We start from the raw sequence: 23157 nt of genomic DNA on the forward strand, positions 1-23157 counted from the left end.
TATCACAGTCTGTCACTTCAGTTTACACATGAAATCGTCTTGGCACAATCTAATTCTTTTCTTGGCATTTCCTCTCGGCCATCTTCGACTTCCATCTGCAGAACTCGATCCAATTCTCTTCCGACTACTCTAATGTACTTCGCTGTATTCTTCTTCTACTACTCCTGTCCAGCCGAATACTTATTATAAACACGTTGCACTGACCCCTCGGAAAACACCGTCCTCTCTTGTTAAGGATGTGTGTTTACTGGTCCGTTACATGGCAATGGATGCTATATTGTTCCGCGCCTTTGCTTCAGCGGGAATATATTTACCGACCCGTTGCCTAGCAATGGATATACACTTTACAGTATGAATAAGCCGTCTCCTACATTGAATTGGTAAGAAATGAAGTTAAATTCATTTTTAGTATAGGCATTCAGTGCTAGACTATTTATGTCATTATGGAAATAAAAATGCAGATAGAAGCGTCGTGCGCTTTGCAAAAAAAAAAAACACGTGATTTATCGGTTCGATATTTCTGTGATCGCATGACAAATGTTTAAAGAGGAGGGGGCGCAAGAAATAAAAAACCTTCGCCCTCATTAGTTGATCCCTTGCTGGCGAGCAGTTCCATGTCTGAGCTAAGGATTAGATTAATATTTCGACTGCAGATGTCACCTCTGTGCCTCACAGCCTCCATTTGCGAATTGAGCTCTGCTTCATAGGAACCAGCTATAGTTAAGCGTTATATAGGGATGTCATGAAGTGCTTTACCCTTCCTGGTTCAGGTTTACCCGGCTGGCCGACCACCCGCATGGCAGAGTTTGTGTGCCTCCATCTTGAACAATGCAAGATTTACTGAATAGACAGACAACAAGGCGCTCATGTTCAAAGCTGGAGTGTACAGTTGAGGAACCGTGTCGCTCCCCTCTGAGGTACAGGTCGGTGCACTAGACCCACTTTACAGCGTTATAATCAACATGCTTCTACACGTGGATGTGCAGCGCCTCGTATGATCAAAACAACAATGTTGCTTTCGTTATCATCTTCGTCAGAGGGAGACAAACTTAACGGTGCAGTGATTCATTTTGCATGTCTGGGATATCAGATCTTCCATTCTCAGCCAACCAGACCGATGCCTTATTTAGCCATTTCGTGCTTTTCCTCATCTCTGCCAGATAAGGTATCAGATCGTAACTTAACAATAATCCATTGCAAATTCCCTGCACATCCTTCCTGAGTCATCATAATCATTCTGCATACTGTAGCATGTAGACCCGTTGCTAAGTAATGACTCAGTAAACAACACCCACTGCTAGGCAACATCTAATAAGCAACAATTGAACTGTAACAATTAGGAGACGTGTTTTCTACGCGGTCCGTGCCGAGGTTTTATAGGCAGGACAGGTCTACATTTTAATCGGCTGAGTTAAAGTCAATCAAAAGAGTAGGAGGTTGGCGTGAGATGGCCGCCAGCCTGGGAGGTAGTTAGTGCAGTGCAAGGGAATGAAGAGTTGATTGGTGAGCTAGTGAGTAAGTCAGAGAACTGCAGTTCAGTCTTAGTGAGCCGTTCCTGTTAGAAGCTGGTAGCTGAGGCTGAGGACATTTCGGGAACCCGGATGAAGGAGAACGTCCGCCGTTAGAAGCCACTACTAAGCAACGACAGTGAAGACATAACTGTGAACACTAGTTTGTGTGTGTATTCGTATGTGTGTAACAGTGAACTCTAAAGCGTTGTGTATCGAAGAGTCCAATAAATCTCATCAACACTACAAACCCCCGTATATACTAATCACATTCAGTCCTGTGCAAATATTATCCCTGATATATGCCCAGGTCTTTCAAGTGATTTAGTGCAAGAAGTGAGGAAGCGCTGTTAAATAACAGAAGAAACATTCACGGTGTATCTCCAGTTCGACACTGTATAAAGTACTCGGTTTAGTAGGAGTTGTGAAATGAACCAATACGCCAGCATTTAAAAGTAAAAGTTTCAATTGCAGCCTAGGGTTGTTACTATGGCAGTGTTACTTGTGGCAGAATGCTTTCCTGACCAGTGATCTCGTGGTCCATTCTCCCTGCTTTATCTCTTCTAACCTGCACTGCCAGCCTGAGGGGGGTCAGTATAGCAGTATGCAAATTATCGGATTTTGCCCATAAACATGAAATAAGAGGATTTTGAAATTTGCATAAAGACATACCCTCGCCTCCAGCTTGGCAAGATTTCTCTGTTCTCCGCAGCGTCCAGACCGGCTCTGGGGCCCTACAGCCTCCTATCCATTGGGTCCCCGGTGGAAAATTTCCCCGGCGATAATGCTGCGTGTGGCGTGAAGTTGACCTCTCACCTCCATTCAGTACCGAGACCAAGAATGGTGGAGCTGTACCTCCACTCCCCAATATGTGTTTATGGCATAGTGCTTAATTAAACTGCCACAGGAACAACTTTACCTTTTCATAGACTGGGCGGGGTACACCCAGGAAACTTCGCCTATCCAAGTTATAGTCCCATGCTCAATGACAAATACAGTAATGCCTCTTTAGAAGTAGTTTGTGCTACGAGTCGGAAGTTCACGGCTTCGATTCCCAATGAGGCCATTGGATTTTTCAGTTGACCTAATACTTCCAGCTGCATTATGGCCTCGAGGGTCGACTCACCCTCACCTTCCGGCTTGTAGTATAGTGCTTTAACCAGCTACGTCACCGCGTGCCCCTAAACCATAGGGGACCACAGAAATACTCCCAAGTTTTCATTTTAAAACACGGACCGCATAGAAAATTACGCGTCCAACAATTCTTCTATTTATGGCGTGTATTCTTTGCCTCTGGAACATGTTTACCGAGACGTTGCCTAGCACTGAGAGGAGAGATACAGTTAACCGAGTCGTTACCTTGTAACGATCTGTACGAAACTTGGCATGTATATCATGGCACCTGAGTCCATCTCAACGGCGTATTTCATAAATCTTTCCCATCGCTCTGTTAATCTATATGTGTACTCCCCTTTCGTTGCTAAACAACGGCTCTGTAAAGTCATTACAGTTTCAGCGAATATACACACCAGTAGAAGAATTATTGGACGAGTCGTTTTCTATACGGTCAATCTAGTATCAAATGAAAGTATGCGATTGGTTCTTACCAGATTTTGTTGGTTTTATTTCATCTACTTACTGTGGCAAGGCAATAATCACGTTCGTTTATAAATATAGACACTTTAAAATAATAAATTCCGAAACAACCACTTGTTTTCATATTCGACACTCCTCGGCCGGAGACCCTCCATGCTGCTGGCATGTTTTCTGTTTCTTCAGTTCAGACAAATGCTGCTGCAATTTCACCGTAAAATAAGTCACAGCCCTTCTATTCATGTCATACCCATCTCAACACCCACAATATTATTGTCCGACATCGCTGGACAATTTAAGATACGAACTACACAGACCTACTATACGAATACTACAAGCGATCTTTTGCTGCTCTACACACATAAAGTAGGCCGCACACCGGTATGCGTCAAGACATGTAACAGTCAAAACACGACATGACGCAAAGAAAGGAGCACAGTTGAAACGAATGAGATAATGAAAACTGCCGCACATCGGTCTGAGTCCTGACGTCAGCTTCATGCTAACGAATCACGAATGAAGCAAGACTGCGTCTTTTGCCTCATGTCTTGAAGTAGTTGGTGTGCAGCCGCCCTAAGAGTGTCATGGACTGTAGTGGCGTGTACGTTATTCTCTGACAATTAATACTCAACACCCTGTGCCTCCGATTTTGAGGGAATATTTCTTCCCTAAGTGTAAAGTGACCGAAACGTGAAACAGCCATTCACCTCCGTCTCATATCGAACTTTACCTTCGCAACACTTTACACTCCTCGAAGAAGATAATTTCGTTTTATAAACTGTCAACTTACTTTATGTACGCATATATGAGATGTTCCCCGTCCGGAGGCAGATGGAATGACTCCACCATAGCCATGCGAGTCGTAGAAGGCGATGGAAAGGAAACGTGGTGCCTGGCGGTATAACTGGGCCACCCTGTTATGAGGGACATAAATAGAGTGACCTGGCCCTCCAGGTTGAGGGGGGGGGGAGTCCCGAAACTGAGAGACTAAATTTGGTCATGAGTCCCGCGGGACTCGGAAGTAGGGATCAATGTGCCGGCGAAGGCTAGCCGCAATTCAACAGTTAGTCCAGTTTGCGGGGGTTGGACGCAGTGCTGTTGATATTCACTCACTCATGGAGCTGAGCCCTTCTTGAGAAGCCGCCAATTGTGCAGCTCCTCGAGAACTTCCCAGCATTTTATGGAACCCGAAAGTCTATTACCGTGTTCACAGAGACCCTCCACTGGTCCCTATCCTGAGCTAGACCAATCCAATCCATACGATCCCACTCTATCACTGTAAGATCCATTTTAATATTGTCCACTCACACACTTCTTCGCTTACCTTGTGAACTCATTCCTTCTGGCTTTCCCACCAATATCCCATATGCATTCCTCTTCTTGCTCGGTAAAAAGTTGTTGATGCGAAAATCAGATGCAATCTGGCAGAATCTTCTAAGGAAGGCTCTGGCTCACAAAAGGCTGTTTTGTCGATGATGATAATGATGATGATAATGACGTATGAGTCGTGCAGTTAATTCATATGTCGAATGGTCCATCTGTCTATCAGTCGAACGTTTCCAGAGACAAACTTATTTTTGTAATCGCATAGGAAGTCCAGATAAAGCCAAGCAAACAAATGGATGGACGGAACGATTAATTTCATCTTGAAACTGGTTTTAGGCTTTATCATAGATTAGAAAGGAAGAGGATGACTTGGAGTCATTTCTTGGACTCTCCACCCCCACTCCCCACATTTGCTCCCTAAAACTTTGTAAAACTGTCCAGCAGTGATGTTTTCCTCTGAAGAAAATATTTGCTCCTCTGGGATAGACTATAAATGTTACAGGAGGGAGGTGAGATTGGACTACCTAACAGGCTGACCTGTTTTCGAAAGGTGATCGATTCTAATATTGGCCAGGACACAGACAGTCTTCACTCAGTTTTCTCCTAGTTTTTCTATTTCCCTAGGCAGACCCCGGGACAATGCCTAAGATAACGTCACTGGCCCTTCCTTACATGTCCTTTTCAGTTCATTCAAATCACGTAATTAACGGTACCTGTATAATATGACACCCGGGATAGCACAGTCGGTGTAGCGACTGACTACGTACTGGACGACCAAGGGGTCGGAGTTCGAGTCCCGGTGGGAGCAAATTTTTCATTTCTTCATGTCGTCCAGTCCGGCTCTGGGGCCCACCCAACCTCCTGTCCAATGGGTACCGGGTGATTTTCCCCGGGGATAAAACGGCCGAGGCGTGAAGCTGATCACTCACCAATTATTGCCTAGGTCAAGAAAACGTGGGTCTGTACATCCACTCCCTCATGGCGTAGTGCTTAATTAGGAACAAATTTACCTGTATAATTTGAGGTGCTGAAAGCGTTGTTATGTATACAAAGATAATAATAATAATAATAAGAAGAAGAATTATACAGTAAGAGATGGAAATCCATTGCTTACTTCTGCCGCGCTCTGCTGCTCCTGCCTTGCCACATACTTAACAGCATTGGGCCTAACGTCGCAACTCCATATCTGACTGTAGGTTTCTTTATTCACTGAAATGTGCGTTGTTCCTACGTCCCACACTCGAAGCTTGGTTTCATTTTAAAAGTACGGCTTCATTATTCTACATCAGCCTGTCTGTCTTTTCCTATTCTCCACCGCACGATTCTTTCAGTTTCCTCTGCAGGGTTACGAGGTTCCATCCAGTTAGCCGTCTCAACCTTCAGCCAACCTCCGCTGTGTGCTAGCTCCACAGGCAATGTGGCCTGATCTATTCCTCTGCTAGTCTGTTGCCAATTCCTTCTGTCGTATTATCAAAAGCAAGGATCCTCATTAATTATTACTCCCGTAAACCCAGGAAATGAACCTCCTTTTTTACCTTGAATAAATTTTCCATCATCAACATCACATTTTCTTAATGGAATATGCCATGTTTCACCTGTTCCGTCCTCTTAAATAATATTGTGATATGTAGACCCGTTGCTGGGCAACGACATTCTGCATCTAGTGCCGAGGTTAAGAATCCATGGAGTATATTTCACATGTCTTCATGGATTGGTGCTTCATTAAAGCACCAGCAATATTTATAATTACATAACTGAAAAGGCAAATAGTTTATATTGTTTCACAGTAAACAAAATTAATAGATTTAACCAACGAATACGCAGGAAAGAATCGGTTACCTTCCGTTTCTAGGCAACGGAGCTGTGTTTTTTATGGGTCCACCTCGAGACGGGACAGAATCAAATCAGAACGGAAATGAAGCGAGTCCTCGACAGTCAAGGAAGAACGTTCGACTCAGGATTGATTGTGAGTCTCTTTACCCCCGGGGGAAAGCCCCCGATACCCATTCGATAGGCTGAATGGTCTCAGAGCCGGTCTGGACGCTGTGGAGAAGGTAATAAACTTTCAATGACGGGAATGGAATCCGGGTCGTCCAGCCCATAGCCCGTCGCTATACTGTACACAGTTGTCAGAACACTTTATAATATAATATTTTTCATTTATATATTTCTTGTAGTAGCATTTATAATGGAATTCCAGAAGTGTACAGTAGATCAAAAGAGAGTTTTTTCTAGTTTTGAATTTTTAAACAACAGACTCAGGTCCCGGTGAAAGAAATGAGTCTACTTTGAGACACTGAAGTCAGAGGCATTTTTCACGGATTGAATATGTAGGTACCGTGGGAAGGGTCCGGTCATCTGGTTACATAATTCAAATTCAAGGACCACAGATATCCCACGTGACTATTCATAATGAATCTCCCATCCAGTTCTACTGCGCATAATACACAACCAGTAAATGTACTTATTATTTATTACAGATTATACTTTTTAATGATCTAACTTTCACGATTTTCTCTTCAACAGCTCTTCTGATGAAATATTCCCGGCTCGTATCCAGCAGTTTCCCGCTCTGGTGAAATGTTTCACTGTCGACTGCTTTGCTTCTTGACCAGACGGCGCTCTCTACGTAAGTACTTTCTCTGTTACAGGGGTGAGAAAATTTTGACCTGTACTCTACGATGTTCGCGGCAAATTCTGAGGGTTTTGTAGGCCCGTTCAAATAGAAAACATCAAATATATATTTTCACTGCTGGTCTCCGTAACTAAACGATTCTGATTAATGTTCTTGAATGCCTTAAAATGGTCGTAAGTCAGAAGTGAAATCTTCAGTGTATGTGGTGTTAACATTGTTCGTAGTTACGAAGTGTTATAGTTACAGTAGGATTGTGTTACAACTAATAGTAATTACACCTGGTGAATATCAATAAATCGATTCATCTAATCCGGAACCCATTAATTACTTGTCACGTTACCAAGTTACGTGGTAATATTTTCCTTTAATAAATTTTATTCGTGTTATTGTATTTCAATTAAACACGGAGAGAGCATTATGATATGGTGTATAATCCAGTGGTTAAATTGTAATTCATTATCATTAAGGAAATATCACTAAAGTCATGAGAATTTCTGAGATGGAAGTAACACACTCATACTAAAATGCAGAAATATTAAAGTTTATATACTGAATAATTTGTATAACATTTGCAGTTGATTGGCCTGTTAATATCATTTTTTAATGAGACCCAAATTTATATTTCATTTTTTATCTAATGGTGATAAATGAGGAGTCATAATATGATCGCATATTTGAAATTTAGAATTATGACAAGTTGTGAATATAAAATCTTACACTGAACTTAGGGTTTGAGTCTCAGAAAGATGCAGATAGACATATTTATGTTGGTGGAAAGAGTATAGAATCAGTTTAATTCCATTAATATTTTTAATTTATATGATCTTTGTGAATGTGAAAGCATTTAAAGAAATATGAGCGCCATAAATTACTTCGAAAACAAATGTTTGCTCTCCACTGATACGTCATGAGCACAACTTAACAGGTTAAATTTGACCCCTTGGAACGTGACATTGTTGACTCGTTGTCCATGTTTTACGGTCTCCCCAGGGTAAAGCAATTTATTTCTTTTGTCTCTTCTTTTTCCTTCTCTTGCGCAAATCTGTTCAGCACGCCGGAGAAACCCGGCCAGTTGATCCTGTGTTCAATCCCGCCGTTGTTTTTATTCATTATTCAGCGTGTGTTTCTTCGTGTCTGGTTCGTATTTATCTGTGACAACCTTCCACAAATCTATCCGACCTTTCTTTGGCATTGTTGGTGGCGCTGTCTGTCTGACTCTGCTTGTGCTTCCCAATTGGGAAACAGAATTATGGGCTGACCACAATTCGTTCACCAGTTCAAGTATACACAAAACTTAGAGTGTACGAGATAAAGGGAATTGGTCTGCTTTATTTGCAATAACAAATCATCAAGTTCAATACATCTCAATGTGAGCACCATTTGTAACTCGCAGACTGTCCAAACGGCACTCGATTTCACGCCATATGTTTTCCAACATCTTGGGTGTCACGGAAGCAACTGCATTTTCGAGTCTTGCACGGAATTCAACCATTCAAACATTCGGATGGAATACCTGGTCCTTCATATAACCCCAAAAAGGAAAAATCCTGTGTGGTTATATCGGTGGAGCGAGTGGACGAAGGGGTTGGTCCTTCCCGCCCAATCCTTCTGTTTAGATATTTTATTCAGATACTCTCTAACCGTTAGGCCTCAGTATGTAGAGACCACCATCATACTGAAAAAAATGTTTTGACTGTGTATCAACTGCGGGCCTGCAAATAACAAACATATCGGCTTTTAGTGAAGGCCTGACTGCACCCTTCTGATGCTCTCTGCATGGCTAGCTCTAGTTACATTGATTTGTATCAGTTACGAAAAACTGTGTTACGTCTTATCGATTAATAGTACACAGCTAACTGATTCCTGGCCGGTCAGAGTGGCCGCGCGGTCTAGAGCATGAACCGTGTTTGCCCGCTCGAACACTGGGATCATGTGTTCGAATCCTACTCGAGGCATGGATGTCTGCGTGCGTTTATTATGTGTTTGTGTGTAGGTAGCAGCTTTACGAAGGGCTGATCCTCCGTCCAAGGAGTCCTACCGACTGTGTATAGGATTCAGAAACTGAAACAACTCTCAAGGTCCACAAGGGTTGTAGAGCCGTAGGTAGGTAGGTGGGTAGATAGGTAGGTACACAGATGGATGGATGGGTTGGTGGACGGACGGACGGACGGACGGGCAGATAGACAGGTAGTTGGTAGGTAGATAAGTGATTCCAAATAATCGATTTGTGGCCTCTTCTTGAAAACCAGCAAATAGATTTATTGTAAAGGAACTTGATCCGACACCCTCACGGAAGCACACAGGTTCACGATGTTTGAGAAAATGGAGTCTTGAGGAATACTTGATACTTAGAAAGAGGAAATAGCAAAAGGATAGAGCAAGTTCCGTAATGATGGCTTTCTTATTTATTTTTTCAAGTTTGATAAAACATGGTATACCTGCCATTGCAAATTAAGTTGCAGAATAGTGTGATTCACGGATCACAGATTGAATGACACTGGATAACAGTGTCTGCAGCAGTATTTGTTATCCATAAGAATTCTGCTCACACAAATTGTGATAAATTTCTCTATATGATCTTCAACAAACTTAAATGTAAATTGTGAAGTGAGATGTAATGATCTCAAACAGTTTACAGTGAACAGCTGTGAAAGCGGATAATTTATCGGATAAAGAAAGATCATGTCAGCTGAGATGACGTTCCTAAGATCACTGGCTGGATTTAGCCTCCTATACTGTAAGAGAAACATTTGTATATGTTACCAGTTAAATATAAAAACGTCAAAACGATGAAATGGTAAAGCATAAGAATAACTGCTATGAACACATTTTAAGAGTGGATGCAAATGTACTCCTAACTCGGAAGAACTCAGAGATTACAGGAAGACACGAGACAGTGAAGACAACGATACTGAAGATGGAAGACGCCTGAGGTCATATCCTTTGAAGAGGAAAAAGAATAACACTTTCGTGCAACTTCTGTCGAAACTTTTAAGGCAGAATTTAAGAAACGGTTTGGCCGCTGGATCCTACTGGCTACGAAAATTGCATTTCTCGATATTAAACAGCAAGCATTTTCTGCCTTCAGTGTCGGGTCCAATGACATTTAGCCGCATGTGCCCTTGTTTCATGCGCACGATTGGAAGTCCTACACATTACAGAGGCAGCGTATGAGTGTACGAGAGTTGGCTTACAGTGTCATGCCTCACGCGATAAGAGGTTATCAGCTGACACTTACAGGTGTCACTCAGGGTAAGCACCATGGAAATGGAACGTTACCACGGCAACAGATTTCTAATCCCAGTAGCTTCTGTATCGATTTTCAGCTATCCCGAATATCTTTTAGGATACGTGCTGGATGACCGAGGAACCAGGTTCGATTCCGTGCAGGGAGAAGGGATATTTATCTTTTCCAAGCTTCCAGACTGGCTCTGGACCGAACACAGCCCCTTATGTAATGAGTAACAAAGGCGCATTCCGCGGGGGTAATATGGCAGGAGCCTGAAGCTGATCGCTCACCTGTGTGTAATGTCTAGGTTAAGAATGTGCGCAGTTATAACTCTGTTCTCCCATACTTCATCCTGGCGTTGTGCCTCATGAAACAAAGAGAATAAACTAACTTTTTATTTAACTATGTTTTATTTTTTGTCGGACGAACAGAAAACGCTAGTCGCATGTTACGACACAACCATTGAAGCTTAGTCAGTAAAGTGATTGGGTCCTACAAAACCCGAGGTTTGATTTCCAGAATGAAAACTGGGAAATTATTTGTTCACTGACATCCATACCGGCTTTGGATCCATCTCTGGCTTAATCCAATGGATTACCTGAACAGCCTTCATTAGGCAAACATTTCACATCTCTTCCCCGCAGAGATTAGGTTGACCTGGTTTCGAGTCTACTACGAAATTCAGGTGTGAAATTGGTCTTTCCGTCTATTTGAAGGCCTTGTTATGTCTGTTGTTTTCTTTCGGAGCCTAGGTAACGCCACTTCACGTATTATTTCTATACTTTCAACCTATCATCTCCAATTTATATGCTAATGTTTGCTTATCTGCTCAGTTTCTAGTTTTAAACGTGCCTCCAATGTCTACACTTTGCAGTTCGTCTCTTAATGTTACTACACAGCAGCGTCTAAGGAATCCCATATGTCTCGTTTCTTCTGCCAGGAAGCCTCGAGGCGGTTGCTTCTTCACCAGACCTCAAGAGGACAGATTTCGTGGGAGTCTTAGAACTCATACATTCCTAGATTTGTTACCAGTCCTATGATATAGATTTTTCCTGAAAATTTTTTCATCCATTTATTGAAAAGCGAAGCTTCATTTTTATGTTCGCAAACATCCCTCGAATACAGTCCATACCACCCCATCCAATTTTCTAAGATCCACCCACGTACGTCTTGGTTTTCGTACTAGTCTCCTTCCTTCTGGATTTCTCACCAGTGTTCTATATGCATTTTGCTTCTCCCCGTTTCATGCTACATACCCAGCCCATCTCATCCTCCATGACTTGATCGTTCTAATTATATTCAAAGAAAAGTTAAGTTATGAAGCTCCTCATTATGCAGTTTTCCCCAACCTCCTGTCACTTCATCTCTCTTCGTTCCAAATATTCTCCTCAACACCCTGTTCTCAAACACCCCCGGCCTATGATCCTCTCTCAATGTCCGAGACAAAGTTTCGCACACAGTCACAACCATATGCAAAATTATCGTTTTGGATATTGTAATTTTTACGTTTTTAGACATCAGACGAGAAGACAAAAGGTTCTGGTCTGAATGGTAGCAAGAATTACTCGAATTCAGTCTCCTTTTAATTTCCTCCTGAATAAGTTTTGATGCGTTACTTTTGTTCCAAAATATTTGGACTAAGACCATATTAAGTATATTTCATTAAATATTAAATGGTGTATGGTCCATCAGCTGTTCTGGAATGCATTCGGGTTCCATTCTTTCACCATGATAACCTAATTAATTATATTATTCTGAATTCTGATATATAAATTTAATATATTAACTTCATTTCCGATAACTGTGTTCTTAATTTAATCCTTTAGTTGTATTCCATTATAGCTGTAAGAAATGCCATTTCTGCGGGGCACACGGTAGCGTAGTTGGTTGAGGCACTAAGCTACAAGCCAGAAGGTCGCGGGTTCGAGTACCAATGAGGTGGATTTTTTTTAATTGAACTATGAACCTGGGGTCCACTCAGCCTCTAGCAGAAATGAGTACCGGGAATCTTCCCGGGGGTAAAGCGCGGCCGGCGTGTAAGGCTGACCTCACCGCCATCTGTGATCCGATTGTCTAGAGAAAATGTGGGAGCCTCGACTTCTCACAACCCTACGGGCCTCCACGGCCTGTTGCAGGGATAGCTTTACCTTTTTCTTTTTTTAACATGAAAGAAATGTCCTTACGATTTTCCTGCGATTGCAGCCTACGGCTTCTGCTCACAGGTCCATTCGTAGTTTTATAGGGTTTGAGGTTCTCACACCGGTGGTTACGAAAACATCTGTCTTCTGGGATAAAACCCTATGATTTTTTTTTTGAAACTGGTTGGCGTTTAGGGGTAACATGTCGCCTACATCTGCAAAGTGAAAGAAAAAGACGTAAAAGAAACGCAGTTTGAAGCCGGTAGCGGGCAGGCTCTGCAAGCTTCTCTATATCCCAGAAGAGAGAACTCTTCGTACGTACGTCATTCCCGGATTCGTTGACTCGGTGTGTCTGTGGCAGCGGTGGCTTCCTACTGCTTTAATTATGTTGGACGTCGACCCTTTCCTGAGTTAATAAACATGGCATGTGGGTAATTGTTTCTACCTCCATCACGGCTTAGTTGTACGCACGGGTTGCTTTCTGCATTAATAGAAGTTGTCAGAATTGGATGGAGAAGCCTAATTAGAGGGATATAACCACGTAGACTATATATCAACTTTACGCATGCAGACCGAGGAATCTGGCTCAAGCGGGCATCGCTTCTGATTCGTATCTGTGAGGTTCCCGGTTAGAATCTAGACCGGAACACTGAGTGTCTTGATGTTTTTCGTGGTTCATTCGGTCTCTCCAGGAAAATTCCGATATAGTACCTTCAATTAGGGGGTACGCGGTGGTATAGTTGGGTTAGGCACTATGCTACAAGACGGAAGGTCGCGGGTTCGATTTCCGACGATGTAATTAGATTTTTCATTTGACTTTATCCTTACAGCTACACTATGGCCCTGGCGTCGACTCAACCTCTAACAGAAATGAATACAGGACTATTCTTGGGGGTAGAGGGCGGCCGGCGCGTAAGGCTGACAACCTCACCGCCATCTGTGAGCCCGATTGTCTAGAAGATGTTAGAGCCTCGACGTCTCTCAACCCTATGGTCCTCGACAGCCTGTTTAAAAGAAAAGTCTGAAATGTTACTTAATTTTTAAAGACGTGTTATATCATAGTTCATATTAGGTTTCAAAGTTGACGTTTTCTTAACTTCGCAATATGAAGACACTGCCCTAGGTTCAGTCATTACATCCAGAGTATCTAGCACCTGCAGACTTGTTCATTTTAATCTCATTTTCAACTCTACATTTATCGGGGTCTTCCACACTCTTAAATTGTTACGTCAGAAAAATTGCGGTGATTGGATACACGCCGAGGCTGTTCTGCCAGGACAGTAGTTGTCCTGTTGCGCCAGACATATTGATTAACTGTCACTATCCAGCTGAAGATTAGTCCTAATCCCTGTCCTGTTTGTTTGTCCAGTGAGCTCCGGTTGGTTGAGATCTGAGTATACTCCATCAGTCATTCAAAATGGAGACTTTTTTCTGTTTAAATAATTTAATAAATATATCTCCGAATATGCAGTCACACAGTCACTGAATGTTGTAGTCCTACATATCTAATTGCATACTTTAAATCTTCAATAATGCCTGTAATTATACATCATGTGCAGTAAACGAAAGCATGTTGCGAAGAATACTGCAATCTGGGACGTGACGCTGTACAATCTGGTGGATGTTTACTGACTTTTTGAGGCGCCAACTTCTGGATATAAGGGAAAAGATTTTAATCTGAAGATGGAGGCAGAAAGTTTCCCCGAAACATCAGTAATCATCCACAAACATACACCTCATCACACACCAGAAAGCAAAATTCTACAGTCACCGCATGGGAGCCACATCTCTCCTATAGGGAAGATGTTCTCCTTCAATCTCTTCGTTCATATTGTTTATACTGTACATTTATAGAACCGTTGCTAAGCGGCGACTCTATAAACAACAGCCGTTGTTATGCAATAGACGAATAAACAGAGACCCTTTTCTATGCAACGGTGTAGGTATTATTGGATTATAACAATGGGAACGGCGTGTTCTATGTGGTTCTTGCCGAAATGTTACAAATAATTTATGTACAAGTTGCAGTATTTGCAGTTGCATGACCCCATCTCGTCAGAAAGGATGTTACGAAAGGACTACTACCAAAAGGCCTCAGATGAAAAAATCTCTGGTCGTGAGTCTCAAGGGGCTTGACGCCAAGTCGAACTGACTGGCGGCAAACGGCCAGTCGTAAAGTAACTCTGACCCTGTAGCTGGATTGCTTTTGTTTGGCGATTTTACTTGTTTCCTGTGCTGTGAAATACTGACTACAATTGATGTCATACAGAAATTTTAATTGGTGACACTGTTCCATATACAGGTTTAATGAAGTGAATTTGAAGTAACTGTTAAGCACATTGCCAATATCGCTATCCCTTTACAAATAAATTTGAAACGAATTCCTAGTTTATGTATTTGTTTAGTTATTCAATTCATTAGTTGTTATAATATTATTTTATAATTACAATTTAATTATAAATGAACAAAAGGAATGCAATTACAGAGAGTGGCTGTCTTCTTCCATGGAGTGTACACGAGTACATACAATGTTGAAATCAGCTTTGGTCACAGCTAGTCACAATGACGCGATGGTAATACGTTTTATTTCTCCCCTACGGACTTCCTTTAATGAAATACCTCGGTGTGGCTGAGAAGAAATTACTTTTCAGATTGAAACCATTAGCGGTAGGTTATAACTTACAAATTTCTGGTATGTGTAAAGGCGGACAGAACCAGAGCAAATATATGAAATGACTTCCATTCGTTACAGCTATCCTTGAGCACCAGTCCTTAAGGATTCGTATCAGTCAGTGTCGCTAAACAGTGATGAGTTAGTTCCGCACGGTAGGCCGTGCCATGTCCCGTTGCCTCCTTCGGGTGCCATGTTCAATTGTAATTTCCAGTGAAGTAAATCTACCAGCAGGAGGTCGCGCTGCCTCCAGGTGCCTCAGAGCACTGGTTTCCGAAGTGTTCTGCTGGTGGAGGGGCACGACTAGTTGACTAGGTGGCGGAATATTCTCGGAAATGTTGCAGCGAAGTTTAATAAATTAAAATTGTCAAATGCCATAACATTGAGAAAATTTATATCATTATCGTCTTCAGAAGAATGTATATAGAATGTTGGTTGGAAAGCTGGAAGGAAGGAGACCAATAGGACGTAGTTGGGAGGGTAATATTAAAATGGATCTTGAAGACATAAGATGAGGTGGTATGGACTCGATTCATCTGTCTCGCGTTAGGGATCAGTGGAGGGGTCTTGTGAACACGGTAATAAACTTTCGAGTTGCATAAAATTTTGGGAAGTTCCTGAGTAGCTGCACAACTGGCAACATCTGAAGAAGGGCTCAGCTCCATGAAGTTAGTTAGTTTCCATTATCCTCATGGATTAAGCCATGCTTTGGCTCTTTCGTCCTCTTGAAGAATATGTTGGCCCTTCCATCAAGAAAAGATTCTCATAAATTTATAAAATTTAATTTTGTTTATTCTAAAAATAGAAAAATGGAAAACCTCTTGTTTGTACGCAGGCACGAAGTTAAGAAGGGGACCCGATGGTATCTTCGCTAAACTGATGGTTAAGAAGGGGGGACATTAGATAAAGTTTGGAAACCGCTGCTTTAAGACAATAGGATTATTGCTATTGCTTAAAATGGAGAACCTAAAGGAAAGAGGCTAGGTAGAATAGCTGTTTGTAGATGGCAGAAAGAAATATTAAAATTTGTCTTAAAGAAACAAAGTGTGAGGACGTAAATTAAATTAATGTAACTCGGAATACGAGCCCTTGGTAGGGTCTCATGAACACGGCAGTGAAACTCATACGTAACAATATGCAACAGATTTAACTTTGAGAAGCCTGACTTGTTGAAAATATGGCCGCCACTGATGTTACCCGAAGACTCATTACGATGTCTACAAGACCTGAATCTTGATATAGATAATTTGATTGTGATCATTAATATAAAAAGCGGCTACAGTAGAAGAAAAGGAAAACAGTAGAACGAACAGAAAAATTGCGAAATGTTAAAATGTTTCCATCCCTCCGTCCCGTAAGGATAATTACGTTACAGAAACAGTTCTCGTACGTGCAACGTGTGTACACCATTTCAGGGCCCACGGATCCGCTTGTGTTACTTTGCACTAGACGTTTAAAAGCAGTCCCTGACATATAAATGCAGCTGCTACCCCGCGCTCATCCGTTCCTTTGGGAAATAAAGTAAATGTAAGAGTAAAGGGCTAAATTTTGATAAAACGACTTCAGCTCTAAAGTGACGAATAATTCACGTATAAAAATTAAACATAGTTCTTGAATTTTAATGTTTCGTTAAATACGTCTGACCAGATATTTCACTGTAGCCCCAACACATCTTAAAAACAACAATAACTCAGAATATAGGTTCTATAAAAAAGTTTCCTGAAGATGCAGATTAATTGGATCCGAGAGGAATTCAGGCATATTTACCCGCTACAAACCAGAATATGAGAGAGGCATAAGATAAAGTGCACTCCTTTAATCCTGATAAGGGCACATATATATATATATATATACACACACACACACACACACACACGAGTATAAAGCTATCCCTGTAACCGGCCGTAGATGTCCATACTGTTGTGAGACGTCGAGGCTCCCACATCTTCTAGACAGTCGACTCACAGATGGCGGTGAGATTGTCAGCCTTACGCGTCGGTCGCTCTTTACCCCCCACCCCACCCCAGGAAGATTTCTGGTACTCATTTCTGTTAAAGGCTGAGGCCACCCCAGGACCTTAGTGCGGCTGGAGGGATTAGGTCAATTGAAAAAATCAGTGACCTAATCGGAAATTGAATCTGCGACCTTCCGGCTGTAGCATGGTGCCTAAACCAAGTACGTTATGGTGTGCCCCATATACAGCATATGCATTACGAAATACAATTACAACAGTGACCTCTTAACAATTTCGTTGAATGCAGCGAGCCGTAATGTTCCTCCTGACAATGTTACATTAAAAGAACATGACATTTTTACTTAAGGAGAAAGTGATTAAGCAGGCTTGTCCCTGTGAAATAAACTGTAACATTACAAGTTATGTTTTCTGTGGCACAGCTAGACTATGATATCGAATTATAACATATTTCCAGTTTTCTGTTTGATTATACGAGTGCATTTGCTCGATCAATGAATATTACAACAGATTTTCTGCCGGTTGCAGTTAGATATCTTCGGTCTAGAAAACTGAGATTAAAGGCCTTGGGGATCCGTTACGCTGACCACGCGACACCCTCTATCCGCTAAATGTTACAGTAACTTCGCCGACAAGCGTTGGTCGCTCCATCGGTATAGTTCGCTTGCGGACAACAGACCACGGAGTTTTGTTTACTTGTTTGCAGTTAGATATCGGCTAAATCGAGTACATGAATCATCAGTACGAAAATCAGTAAGTTTTAACCAGCACATCGCTTTTCCTCTCTGTGCGAATGGGGACTGGGATTTAAAGAAGCGCCAGGTCGGCGGCTGCGTGCGTCTGCTTTTCCTGTATCCCTCCGCTGTGTAAGAAACATGAACGTACACATCACTCATTAAGCGATTTGAAATAATGACGTTCTTTAAAAGAAAATGAAATGTTATTTTTTAATAAAATATAACTTTCTCACGTTATGGTTGTCAAAATTGTAACAAAACTAAGAAAAAAGCAAAATGCGTAATTGATCTGTTTTGTCTGAAAATTCAACGCACAACACTGTGACGTAATATAATTTTTTTTGTGTGCTCAGTTTCGGAATTATCATATCAGAATTAATTTTAAAAATTGATTTTTATTTCGTGATAACCTTGTCGATTAATATTATGTCCTTCTGTTACTCGGAGAGAATTCTGCAAAAAATGGCGATCGTTTTTTAACCTTGTGTTTTGTTTTTTCTTTTGAAATCAGTATTGTTAACTTCCAATCTGGGTTTATCTTACAATAAATAACTTCTTATTTCGATAAAATCTGGATTTCATTTCTTTCTTCCATTCCCTTTCGGAGAATTTAATTCATGCAGCCTCGTAATTTAGTTATTCTTTCTACTCCTATGATAATTTTTCCTTTGAAATCAATTTCATTTCTTCCTTGTTAACCGTGGTTTCGGAGATTGCATTTAGTAATTACATTACATTCGCACTTCACCACACTCTTCACTTTGACTTAATGCAGTTAGTCCGTACTGCAACCATTTGAATTCCTGATAAGTTAAAGCTATCCCTGTAACAGGCCGTGGAGGCCCATAGGGTTGTGAGATGTCGAGGCTTCCACTTCTTCAAGCAATCGACTCACAGATGGCAGTGAGGATGTCAGCTAGTACTCATTTCTGTTAGAGGCTGAGTCGACCCCTGGGCAATAGTGCGGCTGGAATAATTAGATCAAATGAAAAATTCAATATTGGGAATCGAAGCCGCACTGTAACACCGTGCCTCAGTCAACTACGTTACCGTGTGATCCTTTGCCAAAGAAGGAACAATCTCGCATGTCTCGTAACACTGAGTTATAACTGATTTAAATTTTCAACAGTTGGGGCTGCATTTGATGAAGCAGTCGACAATCACATGGTACAGAATAGAACAGAATATGAAGAGCCATTTGTGCCTATAGTGGGACTTGTAATACTTTGGTTGAGGCGTACACGAGACCTAAGGTTACACATTCACCAGTGATGAGATGCGTCTCACACTGTGACATGACGGCTGAAAGCCGGAACGGTGGAGCCGGAGCAGACGTCCATTGCTGAGCAGCGGCTTGGTAATCATGTTTCCACGGCAACGAATATTAACAAAGACTAGTTTCCATTACAACAAATAGCAGCGAATGAGTCGTTTCCAGGTATCAAGTTTCTAAACACAATCCCGTGACAACCAAGAGGACAACAGAGGGAATTAACCATTTGACTTGTTCACTTCTGTTCTGACTGCGTGGCCGCTATAAAAGTGAGTTGATTCGTGAATTGGATTCATTCTAAGATTCATTCGTAAGAGAATTCAGAAGGCAGTTCACTACTTGAGTATTTAGCTGCGAAGTGTTAACCAGATAAGGTTCGTTTCCAAGCAACGAGTGCCAAGCAGACGTTGAAGATTTTTTATTTGGTTGAGTTCAGTTGATTAATCTTTTGTTGAAGACTTTATTTTGTGTGTTACAGTTTAGAGTCTTATAATTATTTGTAGCTACTAGTTGTGAGTGTCCTATAAATCTGTCATCTAATCCAGAACCCATTATTATTAGTCACGTTAACCAGGAATACGTGACTACATAACCATCTTTCTCTCAAGCCTTCACTTCTGGATTCATTGATTTGAACAAGGACCGAAATGATCGGTGTAGTGTCTGCATCACAAGTGCGCAGACGCGACAGGGAAGGGGGAAGGGGGATGAGAAGCTGTGTTAGATCATCCGTTTCAATATCAATTACTTCCTTGGAAGTTCCGCTTCTTCGAACAGAGAGAAACATGATTATACAGTTATTTCAGATTTAGATGTTAACCACACAAATCTCCATCAGGCGGTGTTCTGCATCATAAATCAGTGTCGTGGAGTCAATGATGTGCGAAATTGGGACAGTTAATAAAGGGAAAAGTACAGAACACATGTAATGAACAGCCCCGTGGCCATGCGAAGCATGAACCAACCACACACTAGAATTCTCATGTGGACAGTAGGAACACTAATACCATCTTTTAATGTTTTACGGCAGCATTAGCTTCCTTAGTATTTAATTATTAGTTACCTTCCCACCGCGGCGGCCCGAGTTCGAGCCCGGGTTAGGTCATGTGGGATTTATGGGGACAAAGTGGCACTGGGGCAGGTTTTCTCCGAGTGTTTCAGTTTCCCTTGCCAATGTTGCATTCCACCGATTTGTCCATAATCACCATCGTCATCTGGGGCTGGTACAGTAGGCCAAACAGTGACCGCAGTACAAGGGACTTAGTCTCGCCCCATGAGAAAAAAATCTTCATCTTCACATTGACTCCACGCTTTTAATTTACATTTCTAGATTTTGTTCAATCCTTGCTGTGTTTTGCGTGTTCCGTATTCTTACCTCCTGCAGTCTGAGAGGCCCCTCCGTAATATGGTAGCAGCCCAGCTCTTAGAGTCCAGTAACCATCCCCCCTGTCGCTTGGCCGGGGATCACTTGCCCTCTCTCTCAGGTCCCTAACTTATTTGCACAGAGCACGTAGGGAAATCAAGGAAGTTAATAATTTATAAGTTGCGTCTTCCATCAGAAGAGAAGAGAGGTTTAGTTGTAATTTGTGGCTCCTAGCTTTACTCATGTATGCAGGGTCACGCAGCAACATAGGGATGAAGCTGATTTCAACTACAGACTCGGGAAAATTGCATTCAGTAAAATATTCTAATATCCTTAAGGTTGAAATGGAGGGGGCATATATCACGCATGGAAGAAATTATAATGGCGTACAAAATTGTAATCACACTGCCTGAAGGGAAGACACCACTTTGTATGACCTAAATGTAGATGAGAGAATAATAGATTTTAAGGAAATAGGGTGAGATTGATTTGCTGCTGGATCAGGGAACACGGTAATGAAACTTCTTGGTCCATGATATGCGTGGAATTTCTTGACTAGCTGAGCAACTATTAGCTTCTGAAAGAGGACACTTCCCCATGGGGCTGGTTAAACCTTTCATACCCAAATAATTTTTAATTTCGATTCGTTGCGCTGACCACGCGACACCCTCTATCCGCAAAAGTTAGGACTAAACTTCGTCGACAAGCGGCGGTCGCTCGGTCAGTATAGTTCGCTTGCGGACTGAAATCACGGAGTTTCTTTTTGTTTAATGTTTTTCTTTAATATGCTTCTCCCTACTTCATCTCCTTATCTCTCCCCATCTTTCTTTTTTTCTTCGTTCCTCCTACCTCCTAATTTATCTCATTTTTAATCTTCTACTTTTCTACTACTACTACTACTACTACTACTACTACTACTACTACTACTGCTACTACTACTTTTCCTCTTCTTCTCTTATCTCCCTGTGCTTCTATCTTATTTATCCTCGCCTTCTCTTCCTTCACATCATGTTCTCTCTCTCTCTCTCATTCAATGACGCGACACATACAATTCTGTCTTTGCGTGGTCCGTGCAGAGGAGTTATCTTGAACAGAATCGCCGCTACAAGGCAGAAGAGGGTTCAGCTGTGAAATGTTAACCAGCGGGTAACAGAAGCGGAAGCATCTCCATTGCTAAGATTCGTTACCAGAGAACGTCTCGTGAAGGCACTGTAGAAGAGTTGCCCTTGCGGGGAGCTGTTACTAGGTAATGACTAGTGGAAATATACGAGTACGTAGACTGGGAAGATTTAGTGTGGAGTGATTTGTCGTATGGAAATCAACAATACTGTTATAGTTATTTATAGTTACGACCTGTGAGTGGTTTGTAAATCTGTTCACCAATCCAAACCCCGTCTATAATCACTAATACACGTGACAGTATATTGGCGTAATCGGAGTATTTAACTTTACTTCAACTAAAATCATTTCAACTCTCCCACCCTTTCTACTGTATATATACGGCAATTAATTGTTCTGAGCCTCCTTCACCATGTTTAATTACCAAGCAAAATGTTACATAGACCGTAAAAGCACGAAATGAGAGTTCCGACAAGCTATGCTAATGTCTGCACCGAACTTCCATTGTAGAGTCATTTTCCAGTTCAGTAATGATTTACGCAGCCTCGAATCCGTGGTATGGAGTTTCACCTCGGGCTTTGTTCAAGTCTCTCTGGTATCTACTCTAACTTCTGTGGAATTCCAACAAGGAAGACGAATATAGTAAATTTCTATTTAAAGGGGATTAATAAGAAACAAAACGTCAACATTACACTGTTTTGCGGAGACAAATGTGAATCGTAAAATATATACTCTTACTTAAATACATTAAAATTATGAATATTTCAAACCCTTCCACTTCGACACAGAGATTATTTGTCACGTGTTAGTGACTTCTCCAAGTATAAATAGAAAGATCAAGTTATAAGGAGGAGATGGATAGGGAATGTAGCACGAATTGGGGAGAGGAGGATTGCATATAGCATACTTGTGGGAAAGCCAGAAGGAAGGAGACCACTGGGAAGACCAAGACGTAAGTGAGTAAACAATATTGAAATGGATTTTAGAGAGATAGGATGGAATGGTATGGATTGGAATGATCTGGCTCAGAATAGGGACAAATGGAGGACTCTTGTGAACTCTGTAATGAACCTTCGGGTTCCGTAAAATGCTGAGAATTTCTAGAGTAGCTGCACAATTGGCAGATTCTCAAGAAAGGCTCAGCTCCATGAGTGAGAGTTAGTGACTGGACAAGGGGTTTGGATTGGTAATTGGATTTATTGAATACCTATAACTCGTAATTACGGGTAACTATGTAAGTTTCAAGCATATACACATTCTACAAATAACTACTCCAAACGTTAAATTTCTGTGTCTTAAACAGACGTTGCTGTGTAACAGCTCCTAATAATGGGTATGCCTTTACTTCCGTGCTCACGTCCTCGCTGGATAGCTTTTGGCTGCAAGTAACTCATGATCGCAACTCACTAGCTTCAATCAGTTCGTCTTTTCGCCACGCTCCTCGAGACTCACGAACAGAGTTTTTCTTCAACTGTTCCCTAGCGACCATAGACCTTATGTAACATCCTCTTTAACGGGAGAATGGTTTTGTCTCTTATATCGTTAGTCCTCATTGTATAACCTCGGGACCTGCATAGTAGAAAACACCGCCGC

At 41.6% G+C, this 23157-nt stretch overlaps 1 long non-coding RNA gene across 2 annotated transcripts in view; it reads left to right on the forward strand.

The window, feature by feature from the left end:
• Nucleotides 1–23157, forward strand: part of LOC111869710 — a 185263-nt gene that overhangs the window by 112388 nt on the left and 49718 nt on the right. The window contains exon 4 of one of the 2 annotated variants that reach the window (XR_002843707.2): nt 6954–7056. The exons of the other annotated variant lie outside the window; for it this stretch is intronic. This is a non-coding gene — a long non-coding RNA (uncharacterized LOC111869710). The remainder of the gene's footprint in view (nt 1–6953; nt 7057–23157) is intronic. 2 annotated transcript variants of the gene reach the window in all.

Source organism: Cryptotermes secundus, unplaced genomic scaffold, assembly GCF_002891405.2.
Source record: "Cryptotermes secundus unplaced genomic scaffold, Csec_1.0 scaffold2057, whole genome shotgun sequence".
In the NCBI taxonomy this organism is placed as follows: Eukaryota; Metazoa; Arthropoda; class Insecta; order Blattodea; family Kalotermitidae; genus Cryptotermes; species Cryptotermes secundus.